Here is a 9366-nt window from a genome sequence, read left to right on the forward strand (position 1 = left end):
ATTAAGTCTGCTAGGCTGTATTACTATAACCGTTTCATCATTTAACGGATCTACATCATATATGGCTTCACACTGAACTGTGTCTTCACGGCTGTCAACCTCCTAATGAATAAAATAAACGAAGTGTTGTATATAGGCCATTTCAGGTATAGAGCATAGCAAAGGCACAACATGTAATCTATCATATGTACCTCATGTATCTTAACATAGCAAAGACAACAGACGCCATTTACTGCAGTAAAGGTACCACACGCCTCTTAACATTGCAAAGGTACCACGCGTTACTTAACATGTCAAAGGCATCTGACTTATTACAGTAGGCAGAATAACCTACTTAAAATAAACGCCAAAAAAAAAGAAACATCAATCGTATGCCTGAAAATTTTAATGGTGGGGAAAAAATGTATTGTGTTAGAAACTGTTTTTTCCATGGAAGTGTCCAGAAACGTGGCCGAACATAGTTTTCATCTGTCCAAAAGTAGTAGCTGAGTGTAGCTCCTTTCTTATTTTTCAATGGAAGAACCCATGTATATTTCGAAAAGACATTAAGTTAGCCTGATCTACTCAATCAGCCTGCCATCAATACAAGAAACAACCAGTCTATTTCTCGAAATTCTATATCTTACAGGTTTATATAATGTGTATGTAACTGATTTAGAGTGAATACTAATGCTTTTTCTGACCTATATAAAGTCTGTACAACACGGTAACTAGCAGGATATGAAATATTATAATAAATAGATAGTATACTTTTATACATATTATTTATTACATCTGATTAATTTCAACCAACTTTTTATATTTGCTTTACTGTCTAAACTTTACAGTTTCATAGTATTTCAACTTTCCTTTATGTTTTAGAGGTACACTGTCGATTATATTCAAATTTTCGCGAGTTGGCAATTCCATTTTAATTTTAATACGTTCTATGGCTTGAAAGGTTTGATGACGCTGTTGCAGCCGATTTAACATCTCAGCTTCATCAGCTGCAGGTAGGGTATTATTATATATTACAGATTTCAAATCTTAATCTTACAGAGTTTAACGTTTCGTGAACAGGTCTTTCATAAACTTTAGGTTGATAAAACGAGTGTACTAGTTCTTGCGGAACGATAATCATTCGTTTTGCATGTTCGATATTAAAGACCAACAGCTTTACCAATAACCCATCGTGCCAAACCGCCGAATAGTGAAAGTACTGGTGTTATGAGTAATGATAAAACCCTCTTTTCTGTATTAGTTTCTCTTCTGTTTAACATATTTTTTCTTACCAGCCAAATCTCTCAATAATGACTTGTATAGTCTAAGTTTCTGTTTTTGTATGTTCGTCGTGGGAACATTACTTTTTTAAAAACATTTAAAGAACATTTACATATGTAACTTATAAAATCATTGTAAATTTGTTTTCGTGTAGCTTTAGTTAATGCTCGGAGCAAATCATGGTACTGTTTAACTCTAGGTGTCATGTTGAGTAAATGACAAAAACATAGTCTGTGAACAATATATATATATTTACACATATATTTATAAAATCATTTAGATATAACATCAACCTTTTTAAAACTGCAATGATAACTGGACAGTGTAGAGTTGACTTATGAAGCTGATTAATTTGAGACAATCAATTGACTCCAACTTATAGCCGGGAATTTGAAAGAGACTTTTCAACAGTTTGTTTTTCTCACTTTACTTGGTAAACACGGCTGTAAAGTACTGTCTTAGCACACGAACCACATTCCCCAAGTAGATATACTCGATGGTTCCATCTTCCCAGGATATTTTGTGAATATTTTTTCTCACCCAGTCACATTGTCTGCAATCTGATAGTGATAGAAATTGCTTCAAAAAACGGTTGTTTAAAGAAAAACACACCTTTATAACCACTGTAAAAACATTTGACAGCTAGTTCTTTTATAACATAATGTTTGCCCTACAGATAAAATCCTTCAATATCTATCACAGCCGAAGTCATCACAATGTACGGACAATATCACTTGGGCACATACATTACAATCTCATCTCCTGGAGATAAATCAGTTCTTAAACGTAAATGGTCAGGAGTCTACGGTTTCAAATCGATGATTAGATATCCAAACGGATGCCGAGTTGCATCATGGTAGGTTTCCTCAGAATATCTGACATGTGTCGGAAAAATGTTCTTGCTAAAACATTCAACTGAGACTTGTCTGTCACATTCTTAAACAAAATTATGTATTGAAAGTTTAAATTAATGTTACACATTTCTCTACCCTGATGAAATAGATTCTGTCCAATATAAAACACGGATAAATGGTGAGTTCCACGTGTGAAAAGTTAGAAAACTCCTTTCTTTTTCTCCACCTTCACACATACGATCGTCAGTTATAAAAAGATTTGGCTTTTCAGATTGAACATAATCACAAACATTTTTCAGGTGAACCTTCGACAAAACGGATGTTAGGAATGGTTAGCATTAAGTTAGCATACAACTGTTGAAATTCACTATAGAATCATAGTAATCCTTCTCCAGTACAACATCATGCATTGGATAACTATTATAGTAATTCATCTTCGGGAAACAATCGTGCTTGGGATGACTATTATACTAATCCATCACCTGTGAAGTGATATGCTAAAGATAAGTATGATGCTATTCCTGAACCTGAACATGCTAGGATGAAGCAAGCCTATTACGAAGACCCGACTTTAAAGATTCCCAGGTTATATGCTTATTCTGTCAACTCTGATCCTGTTTGTTTAATTTCTAAAGCCTGTTACGAAATAAAAAAAACAGTACAGCCAGAAGAAACAAAATATTACAAGCCTGTTAGAAACACCATGAAGTTAGTAAAAATAAGAAAAGAGACATGTACAGAATCAAGTGAAAATTGCTTGACAAGTGTCGAATCACGAAGTTAGCTATAAATTCAATTTGTAAAAAATATAATATGATGTACAATACTTGATCTTCAACCACAACAGAGTATGTTGGATAGAAATATGGATGAGAAAACCTTTGCAGGTGAGCATCTTTCAACACAGCATTTGGTCAAATCTTCATTGCAGTATCGAGAGAGTTACCAGCGTGAATTCATTAACAATTTTCAACATTTAAATTGTGTGATATTGGTGTCTTTGTGCAAGGCTTTTGAGAAAACCTTTGCAGGTGAGCATCTTTGAGCACAGCATTTGGTAAAATCTTCATTGCAGTATCGAGAGAGTTACCAGCGTGAATTCATTAACAATTTTGAACATTTAAATTGTGTGATATTGGTGTCTTTGTGCAAGGCTTCTGAAGCAACTTCTAGCAGTGAGATACACAAAATATCGAGTCTTTTCTCCCAGAAACTTTTTATTTCAATGCTGCTTTTGACAAAGATGGAAACATTCTTAACTTCGTCTAGTACCTCACTATCCTAACATCAGGAAGATAATCAATAGGATAATCAATGTAAGGAGGGCTGATTATAAAATTTGTGAAATTGACCATGCACTACATAGAGTAAATTGCAAAAGAACAGAAGGTAAGTAAAAAACCTTATGTTATTCCGTGTGAAGCTTTGGATGAAAATATAATTCTTGAAACCTTCAAAACAGCTTTTACATTGTATCGCAAGAAGTGTTTAGAGCATGCTGAGTATCCTTGCATATCATGTATAAACTATGTTACAAATGTGAATGTGTACAACTGGATTGCTACAACTGACTGGTCATTGGTGACGCTTCGGAATGGCTTCTGGAGTACAGTGCCTTGCAAAAGTCTTCACCCCCTGTGCTGGTAATCAATTTTAGGTATTTTCTTGTGAAATACATAATTCAAATGACCAAAAAATATTTATTATATTAATTTCAGACCAGTTTCTAATGATTACAAAGAACAAATGGTGCATTGTATTCACTTTAGTGATATAACACACACAAAAAATCTTGAAAACACACATGTTGCAAAACTCTTCACCCCCCTCAGCTCAGTTATGTCTTTCACAAGAAGATAACTAATATCTATTACCAGCACAGGGGGTTGAATATTTTTTCAAGGCACTGTACACAGAACAACATCCTGCTCCTAATGATGGGCTGCTTACATAATACATCTGTATAGAAATATTCCGTGCAGGAATACTTCTACCACGCTGCATGTTAAATGGTTTAACATTTGACTCGTTCCTTTAAAAACTGCCTAGCTGAATCAGTATTAACAAGTATTGATTTAGGAGGCAAAAACCTTCCAGGTTGTAACCAAAATGAGGAGGATGGCTAGAAACCGATTATCTCCTAGCCACGTGGTCAGCAAGGTGCAGGGTTCAAGGGCATATCTGGTCACGCAAATATACTTTGGTTGGATATAATTGACATACATAATGTGTACACGGCTCTTTGCAAGTTGAAATAAATCACTCAATTGTATCATAACGTTTCTATGGTAGAATTCGAAGGTGTCATTCACCATGATGAACATGTAGATGTGAACGAGATGGTTAAAAAGTTGAATGAGGACCAAGTGAGGGTGTTCAAGACGGTCAAGACTAGCATGGAAGTCCAAGCAAATGCTGATCTGGTTTACAATCCCGAAATACTTAGGCTTTTTGTTAGTGGTCTGGCAGTACTGACAATTTTTTTAATAAAAACTGTTAAAACAAGGGTTCAATCGGCAACTGATAAATATGTTGCCGTTGCAACACAAAAAGGGATTGCTGAATTTAATATTAATGGGTTAACTATTCACCGACTACTGATGCTGCCAATGTAACAAGTAAAGACACCAAAATATTGGCCAATGTCTGATGCTGCCCTGAAAATTGTGCGTGAAAGGCTGCATAATGTTACATTACTCATCACTGACGAGATATCTACGGTAGGTAATGGAACTTTAATATACATACATCTTCGCCTTACTGAGTTTTTTTTTAACTGAGGAAGCCGAAAATGGATGGTTTGGTCAACGAAATTTATTGCTTTTAGGGTATCTCTTACAGCTACTGCCAGTGTTTGAAGGTCTAGTGTATACTTCTCTCTCACCAGATGCTACTCAGAAGCACACCAAATGTGTGGCACTGTAAAATTGTGGAGAAATTTGTTTTCCTATGAAGAGTTACTGATAAATATGTGACAGAAAGAAGAGCAAGGCTTTATTTCTATGCTATCTAGAATTCATCTTGGTCGTGTTACAGCTGATCATCTCAGGATGTTGGAAGAGCGTAAGTTATGTTTCAATGATGACAGCGTTTGTGGAAGAATGAAAGAAGTGGTAAAAACACTGTCTGACTTTTCAACTGACGCGGTGTATCTGTTACCCACCAGACACATGTGTGATGAGATAAACAATAAATTCATTTGCTGTCTATAGATACAGTGGATTGCCCTAGTGGATTCGTTCAAAAGTCTCCAAAAAGCTTTCCAACTACAGTGACGACATTACTCTCACAGCGGGATGGGAAAATGATATAGTAATTAAGATTGGCTGCAATGTTATGCTCAGGGGAAACACTGACGTGACTCTTGGTACTATGTACTATGTGTTCTGTTAAGTATAACATAGATCAAGTCAGTGTCGCTGATAGTTTAAAAATGTAAAGTTTAGTGATGGTCATGAACATGAACAGGAAAAAGTAAGCAGTAAATTCCAAGTATTGGCTATAACTTTTGTTATCGAACGCCAATTTCCAATTGCAAGTCCATATACTAACACCATACACAAGATGCAATGATTAACTCTGCACAATGTTGTTACAAACATTGGCAACACCATCTTTACCTGTGGCCTAGCTATGTGGCAATGTCTAGAGTCACAAGTCTGTCTGGTTTTCACTTGATAAACATAGATCCCCAGTCTATAAAAGCATTGATTCTATTGTAATGGAATACATTTATCTCCGGCAGAAATTTTGATCCACGCTCCCCTCATTAACTTCCTACAAGAAGAGGTCCGAAGCTGTTTCTGGCAGAAAATGGTGTGCAACAGAATCAGCGTTGGTAATTCAGCAGCAATCTGGTAATCATGCAGCAGAATTGTTAACTTTTTACCAAAAAAAAAGGTTTTACCAATAGTGGTTGATTGTCAACCTATACTAATAGTATACTACATTGCATTCTATGTAACAAAGCTGTGCATAACAAACTTATTAAAGACTCAAATGAATCCATTAAACTGTTGACTAGGAACTATGAAAGTGTTGATTATGCAGCTTTAGATTGCACTAGTATTTGTAATGAGGTTTGGTGATCCATTTGATGCACACTGTCAACATGAATCCTCTACATTTTCTTCAAGCACTTGTGCACCATTATACTAACCTGTCTTCTTTGATAAACCATTGTGTTACTGCCAAAACTTTGGGTACTAAATGTAACAAAATTATTGATACAGACCAAGAATATTTCTGTTTCTGATGCTCAAGGGACAATACGAATGAGTGATTTGCTTAACTTTGCTCAAGAGTGGACAGTTAAAGATATTAGTTTAGGTAACAATTGTAACTCGTCACTCAGGGTGTGCACCCAGCGTGGTAGTGCTTAACAGTTAATTCTATTTAAACTTGATGGTTTGAACAGTACAATAGGTAGTGGTAAGATAAGGCAAAAAACTAGTATCAACTCTGTGTCGAGCTCACTTAAGGTAGGTGATCGTGTATTTAAGTTAAAATCAAGTCTGCACTACAGACAAAACAATAATGCTGATATTAGTTATATGAGTGTCATTTCAGTGAATAGAATGGATTCATTGTAATGATCAAACTTTAACAGCTGCATCTTTGCTCAAAGGAGCAAAAGGTTTGTACTCGGTTTTTTAATAGCGTACTTCTAGCTTTGGCAAGGACAAATTATCAGTACCTGTACAATGTGTTAAATTGTGTGATGTAGAATTGCCAGTGACCAATGAGGATTCAGAAAAGTTTAGTAGAAACTTTAAAAAAGGCTGCTTTTTGTATGATTATGTGTATGCTAGTATTGACAAAAAAGCGGCCAGATGACAAGTAACTCATAACTGTAACATAACTACAGTGAGTTGCAAAAGTAGGGATAAATTTTTATATAAAGTTTTATCATCAACACTTTCTATATATTACTATAGCTAGCTAGGTTACGTATATATCGATCCCTACTTGCCATTATAAAATTAAAATATTTTTATTATACTTGTTATAGTAAAAGTGACAAATGGAAATTATAGCATTCAAATCAAGATGGCCTTTATAAACAGGGCTATTGCTTTCATTTTAATGTTTCATTAGTGAAAACAGGGTAAATATTTGTATCCGTATAAGAGGGGGCGTCAAACTTAAATCTCTGTTTCGTATTAAGGTCCTTACATCTACGAACAGTTGAAGCTTACTAGATTACAGTTAAGCATTACTTTGACACAATAAAAAACACGTCTGTAGTTTAACTGATTAATTGTTTTGTGAGTGTCGGTTATCTGAAGATCTTCTAATGTGAAGCCTTTTTTTCCAAGTTGAAAGAGTTCAAAAAGAGACTCAATTTGATTTTAAATAATCGCCAAATCTGATAAACAGATGCTCGATGGTTACATAATCTGTTTTTAAATTTCACATATTAGAACTGAGTCCTTGTAAGTGTGTGTATGTGAAAAAGACACGAACCTTACTATATAATTATTTTGTTGTTATATGACTTCTAATTCGATGACGAGAAACCCACTTTGAAACTAATAATGCTTGGAGTCGTCTTGAATGGGTAATGAAGAAAACTTTAATATAAGTTTAACATAACAGCAAATGTACAACGTTTCGACAAGGTTTTGTCATCATCAGGTACAAGTAGTTTACACTGACACAGATATATATATATATATATATACAGTATGGAACAAAGAGGTCACATGACCGGATACTGTTGCAAGACTTAGAAGAGATATCTTGGCACCTCAGAGTGTTGGTTTAGAGTAGGGTTGTTTTGTTCACTTAAGATTGATTCTTTGATTTTTCGTTTGTTTATGTTTGGTTCTTTGTTTAAAATTACTGTGTTTTTAATAGATGTAATATGGTTTTTTGAGTTGCAATGGTGGAAAACATGGGACGGTTTTTTATTGTGTTCTATGAATCTGGTTTCCAATTTTCTTCCTGTTTCTCCGATGTAGAAATCTGGGCATGTTATTTTGTAAATGATGTTGGTATTGTGTGATTCTAAATAATTTTTGTTTAGTAACGATTTTAATTTAGGGCTGGGTTTTTGAAAGAATTTGACGTTGACAGGAATTTTGTGTTTAATGGCTAATTTTGTCCAAGTGTGGATAAATCTTGAGCTGAGTTTAGGAACAAAAGGTAAGCTGCAGTGTAATGTTCTGTTGTTGGGTTTGTTTGTATCAATTTTGTTCGTGAGTTGAGTTTTGTTCTGGTGAATGTTGAAAAGTTTTTCAACAATAGCTGGTGGAAATTTGTTGGTGTGAATGAAGGAATGCTTTATGTGTTTGATTTCTTCATCTATGTATTCCGTTGAACAGGGTCTTGTGGCTGTGTTTATGAGGTTTTTCACTATATTGATTTTTTGTGTGGTGTCATGAGCGGAATTCCAGGGGATGTAGAGGCCAGTGTGTGTGTTCTTACGGTGAATTTTGGTTTTAAACTGTGTGTCCGATCTAACAATGTTGAAGTTAAGAAAATATAACTATTTGTTGTTTTCGTGTTCTATGGTAAATTTGATGTTGGGATGAATGGAATTTATGTGTTCAAAGAAAGTTAGTGTGTGTGTTCTGTAGAAGTGAAACCAGCAAAAGTGTCATCGACATATCTGTACCAGTATAGTGGCGGATGAAGCGCAGAATGTATGGCTTGTGTTTCTATCTGCATCATGACTATTTTGTCAAAAACGGGTGAAACAGGATCGCCCATACTTAAACCATCTATTTGAAGGAAATGTTCGTTGTTGAAAATGAAGTTGGTTTTAGTCGTTGTAAATTCTAAGAGAGAAGCAAAATGTGTGCTGGGGATGTGGATTAACTTGTTGGGGTCATTAATGTAGAGGTCGAGTGCAATATTACAAGCTTCATTGGCGGGGACTTCGGTGAAGAGTGACACGACATCAAAACTAGCCATTAAGTATAAACTACTTGTACCAGATGATGACAAAACCTTGTCGAAACGTATCGCAGAATGTGTGATATAGAATAACGAATATCGCAGAATGTGTGATATACAATAACGAATATTTCTGTCTTCAAGCTGTATACTGATATAGTTATTTCTGTCTTCAAGCTGTATACTGATGTAGTTATTTCTGTCTTCAAGCGGCATACTGATGTAGTTGTTTCTGTCTTCAAGCTGTATACTAATGCTACATCAGTATACAGCTTGAAGACAGAAATAACTATTGAAGACAGAAATAACTACATCAGTATACAGCTTGAAGACAGAAATAAGGCGACACACT

The sequence above is a fragment of the Limulus polyphemus genome, unplaced genomic scaffold, assembly GCF_000517525.1.
Source record: "Limulus polyphemus unplaced genomic scaffold, Limulus_polyphemus-2.1.2 Scaffold499, whole genome shotgun sequence".
In the NCBI taxonomy this organism is placed as follows: Eukaryota; Metazoa; Arthropoda; class Merostomata; order Xiphosura; family Limulidae; genus Limulus; species Limulus polyphemus.